The following is a 5,293-nucleotide window of genomic DNA, read 5'->3' as shown; positions in this document are numbered from 1 at the left end:
CCCCAATGACCACAGACTCCAATAAGGTACGAAGGCCCCCGGACAGGTTTATTGCCAAACGAAATGCAGTCTCTAGCTCCCTGGATCAGATGTCTATAGTTCTGCTAATACAGATATGCTCCCTGTCAATGGACCGGCTCAGACAGTGGCGGGACACTCCACTGCCCCCTAGGCCAGACAAAGTCACTGCCCAGGGATGCATTCTTATATACAGGTACAAACAGGTTATACATCACTCCTGAAGCATTGAGGTACAACCCCTCTACGCATTAGGGTGCTGCCTCTCTCCTAGTACATGTTGGTTTGAACAAACAACTTTATCCATCATATTATCCTTTTGACCCTGTCTTTAGGATGGGTCAGCCTGTTCCCCATTATCTCTGTGGAATGTGTTCGTACCAGAATGTTCTGGTGCCATCCTGGTACTTGATTAGTACTTAGACATATTAGTACTTGATACCTTTTAGATATGTGTATATGTGCAATTAGCAGCCTTCTCCTTGCCAACTTCTGTGAGCAGGGCCTGCCTCTGTCTCACAGCTTAACTTTGCATTATGTTAGTGTTGACGTCACTAGGCCTCACCCTAGGTAACTCGGGAGGGTGGAAGGCCACAAAGTGTCAATGAAGCCTTCCTGCACTAGGCCTAAGTGAACCAAACTCTATCCTTCCATGTTTAAACTCTAATCAACCTCAAAAGCCAGGTGCAATTGGAATATGTAAGCAACCAGTTATCTGTGTGCAACCTCCTGCTCAAGCGGTAATAATGAGGCCTGCATGTTTCTGGCTGAAGGGAAAAAGGACAAGATAACGGTTTAAAGAAGTTACTAACAAGCTAGGCTTATAGCTGCCAAGAATGACTTAACTGCTTAAATGTAATCGTTATTTGCTTAGTAACTATTACCAGGGACGGGAGGGGTAGAGGGAGGAATGGGGGGGAGAAAGGGAGGGCTAGAGGGGAAAGGGGGGGGTGAGGCTTAACTGCAAAATGTATAAAAGAAGAAAAACTGTTTCTGTTAGTGTGCTTGATCTGAGACGTGCCTGTCTCTTAGCACCGCTTTGGGATCCCAAATAAACTTTGTTTGCTTCTCCCCCTGGTGTGTTTATTGACGCGAAGCACACCGGGCAACGAACCCGCTGTTGCTTTGCCTCGGGCACTCTGTGCTGGCAACATTAGCAAAGTCTTGACCATTACTTTAGTTCAGGCCTCAGGCCTCATACCGGGCCTCCGATACCAAGGGTTTATGTTTCAGGGCCTCATCTTGCTACGGGGGAACTCGATACTATGGGGGATGGCGGGGGCAGGTCTGATGGGGCGGGGGGGACTCAGCGCAACGGGGGTGGCAGGTCTGATGGGGGTGGAGGGCACTTGGCGCAAGGGGGGTGGGGGCAGGTCTGTTGGGGGGACTCGCCATGATTGGGGGCAGTGCGTAGGCCTTTTTGAGGTGGGGCGCTGTAGCGCGTCTCTTTAGCAGTAATCTTGGACGAAGCAGTGTCTGCAGGGGTGGGGTGGGCTTGGCTCGGCTTAGTAGGGCTTGAATCCCTGCCAGGGTTAGAGCTTCTACTTTCACTTTTCTTGCTGTTTCTAGGCTCCCTGGTCTAGTTTGTCCCGTTCCCCGCTGGAAAGAGCAGAAAGCCGGGCCAGGAGGGAGAGGCCAGAGCCGGTCTGCATTGGAGACAGCGCTGCGGGGATCCCCTCCAGCAGGGCAGGCACCGGCTGATGGTAAATTGCTGCCCTGGGCTGGTGCTGGGAAGGTCTGGGCTTGGAGGGAGGCCCCTGTTTGTCACTTGGAGACAGTGGGGGCCGGGTTCTGATCGCTGTGATGCTGGTGTAAACCCCGAGCCAGAAATTACTGTGGCGTAAGTGAGCAGAATTTGGCCCTAACTCAGTGTCCTGGCCCCACCCCCTGCTGATCAGGGCTGGATCCTGCTCTCATTGAAATCAGTAGGAGCTAAGTCTGTGCTGAGCCCCTTGCAGCATTGGTCCCTGACCTGGTTGCCTGGTGCAGTGAGTCTATGGCAGAGATGGGGAAGAAGGAGCCCAGTATGTTTCCTGTCCGAGCAGGTGGGTGCAGCTCTGTGGCTGAGAGAAGCTCCGTAACTAGTATTGTTTTAACCCCCTTGATCCTTTTTCTCTCCCAACTGAGGTCTCTGGTACGTCGAGACATCATGATCAAGGCTTCGATGAGCTCTGGGAAGGTGACTCTCTTCCACCAGGATCAGCAGAGTGGGGTCACCTATCGGATCCCCGCACTGCTGTATATCCCCACAGACACGCTCCTGGCGTTCGCAGAGAAGCGCTCCTCTGCCAGGGACGAGGACGCTGAGTACCTGGTGCTGAGACAAGGTCGGAAGACAGGGACTTCGGTCGAGGTAATTCCTTGTGCATTGTTTCCCTGCAGACCCCTCTCGCTTGCTGCCCAGCCCGTATGGGATGGTCATCGTGATGTACTGAGGAGTGGGCCCCGCTGGCTTACCCCTCTGACCTACCTGTTCTCGCCCCCTCTCTCCTGCTGCAGTGGGGGCCCAGGGAGTGCTTGACGAGCGCAGTGTTACCGGGTCACCGCACGATGAGCCCCTGCCCGGTGTACGAGCGGAAGAGTCAGACTGTTTTCCTGTTCTTCATCTGCGTGAGGAAGCACGTCACAGAGCAATGGCAGATCCGCACCGGGCAGAACGCCGCCCGGCTGTGCTACGTCTGCAGCGGAGACGCCGGCCAGACCTGGAGCTCGTTGACAGACTTGACGGAGCAGGTGATTGGGGAAGACTTGAAGGACTGGGCCACGTTTGCGGTGGGGCCGGGGCACGGGGTGCAGCTCAGCTCCGGGCGGCTGGTGATCCCGGCTTATACCTTCCACATTACCGCTCGCTGCTGCCGCCTGCCACTGCCCTGCTGGACCCTGCCCCGGGCCTTGGTCTTTTACAGTGACGACGGCGGGCAGCGCTGGCACAAGGGTGAGCTGATTAAAGGCATGAAGACAGGGGAGTGCCAGGTGGCTGAGGTGGTGTGCCAGGCCTGTGACCCCGTGTTGTACTGCAATGCCCGCACCCCCCGCCAGTGCCGGGCAGCGGCGCTCAGCACAGACCAGGGGCTGACATTCGAGAGCCCCTCCTCATGCAAGCAGCTGTGCGAGCTTCACGCCGACAGCAGGGCTTCTGGAGGCGGATGGCGCAGAAGTGCCAGACGCCTCAGCCCCTGAGACGACCTGCCTGTTGAACAGTGGCAATGCCCCATCCGCAGAAGCACCGTGTCGTAGCTACTTTACTCCCACCCGACAGGTAAATGCAAGCAGGTCGACCTGGGCATCTACCTCAACCAGTCCCCATTGAATGAGGCCAAGTGGGAACACCCCTGGCTCCTGTACAAAGGGCCGTGTAGTTACTCGGACCTGGCCGTGTGCCAGGAGGCGTCAGCGCCGCTCTTGTTTGGCTGCCTGTTTGAGTGCGGGGTGAATCATGCGTGTGAGGAGATCGCCTTCCAGCTCTTCTGCTTTGAGGATCCTCAAAGCTAAAATCCGACTAGCAGTGTCCTCCGGGGGAGTAAGCCCCCCCTCCCCTGGAGATTCTCACCCCCATGAGGCCTGGGCTTCCGAAAACAGCCTCTTCTTTTGGGTGTCTCTTCTTTGGGGTCCGGGATTTCCTACAGCCTGGTTTGCAGAAGACTTCCTAGGGCAGGGATAGGCAAACTACGGCCTGTGGGCTGGATTCGGCCCGCAAGCCGTTTAAGACAGACCACAAACTCACACTGGGGAGCGGGGTCTGGGGATTGCCCCAGTCCGGTGGTCCAGCCGGGGTGCCGGGTCAGGGCCGCACCATGCGGGAGCCATAGCATGGCCCCGCTCCAGGGTACACGGTCGGGGACCGCACCACGTAGCTCCCAGAAGCAGCCACATGGTTCCACTCTGAGGGTCGGGGGTCCCTCCACGCGTAGAAGCTGGAGAAGGGACATGCCACTGCTTCCGGGAGCTGCTTGAGGTAAGCGCCGCTTGGAGCCTGCACCCCTGAACCCTTCCCCATGCCCAACCCCCTGCCCCAGCCCTGATCCCCTTCCCGCTCTCCAAACCCCTCAATCCCACACAGAGCCCCCTCCTGCATCCCAAACCTCTCATCCCCAGCCCCATCCCAGAGCCTGCACCCCCAGCCAGAACCTGCACCCTTTCCTTCACTCCAACCCCAATGTTGTGAGCATTCATGGCCTGCCATACAATTTCTATTGCCTGATGTGGCTCTCAGGCCAAAAAGTTTGCCCACCCCTGTCCTAGGGCCTGGTTTGCAGAGGAGCGAAGCATCCGTCACTCCATCTGAGATTGAGAACTTGGCCACAGCCCAGGCAGCCGTGCCAGCCTCTCCATTGCCATCCTTCTGCTGTACCACCACCCTGAGCCAGATGCACCACCGCCAGGGGCCAAAACGCCTGCTGGGGTAAATCAGCTCCCCCATCCCCAATTCAGCCCCGGACCTGCTGCGGACAGGGAAAGAGCGCCCCAAACCCAGCCCCAGCCTGGACCTGCCGCAGCCCCAGCCCTGCCACAGCCGGGGGAGGAGCGCCCCTCCCCCAGCCCAAACTCAGCCCAGATGTTGCACTCCATATGCTTTATAAAAATATGTTTATAAGAGTGAATATGGTGTAACTGGAATATGCTTTATGCAAAAGGTCTCTTGTCAGGTATCATTACAAAGCTTATAATCTACTGAGTGTGTTCATCCTATTTGAATGAATGTATCATTCTTGTATCTGAAACTAGGAATGTGAAATATAACTCTGAGGTCCTATTGTAATTATGCAAATTGTGGGCCATTAATGGTGGCTTGGAATCTTGATGGCTACTATTGACTAGGACAATTGGCTGTAAATGGCTCTGTTTACTTGCAAACCTCCCTGTATACGTGGGTGCCAGCCTGTGGGTAATGAAGCCTCACAGAACATGTGAACATGTCACATGATCCTTCTTAAACCTGGTCCTTTTTCATTTAGAAGAAGGGATGGGAACCCAGAGAAAGACAAAGGATTCCCACCTTGTGCCAAAGATATAAAAGGGGGTGGAACAGAACAAAGGGAGCTTCCAGTCATGAGAGATCCCCTGCTTTTCACTTAAGATGCCTGCTGGAACTAACAAGAACTGTACCGGGGGAAAGGATTGGGCCCAGACTAGGAAGGAGTCTAGTCTGTGAAAGAAGCTTATTGGAACATCTCTGAGGGTGAGATTTACTTGTAATCAGTTTCTTAATGTATTAGGCTTAGACTTGCATGTTTTGTTTTATTGTGCTTGGAATTCACTTTGTTCTGTTATTACT

At 54.9% G+C, this 5,293-nt stretch overlaps 1 pseudogene; it reads left to right on the top strand.

The window, feature by feature from the left end:
• The first annotated feature begins 1,571 nt into the window (after nt 1–1,571).
• On the top strand, nt 1,572–5,293 carry LOC128831534 (sialidase-3-like; annotated as a pseudogene).

The sequence above is a fragment of the Malaclemys terrapin genome, chromosome 1, assembly GCF_027887155.1.
Source record: "Malaclemys terrapin pileata isolate rMalTer1 chromosome 1, rMalTer1.hap1, whole genome shotgun sequence".
Classification (NCBI taxonomy): Eukaryota; Metazoa; Chordata; order Testudines; family Emydidae; genus Malaclemys; species Malaclemys terrapin.
Note: the sequence above shows the minus strand (reverse complement) of the source record. Positions and strands in the feature narration are given on the sequence as shown.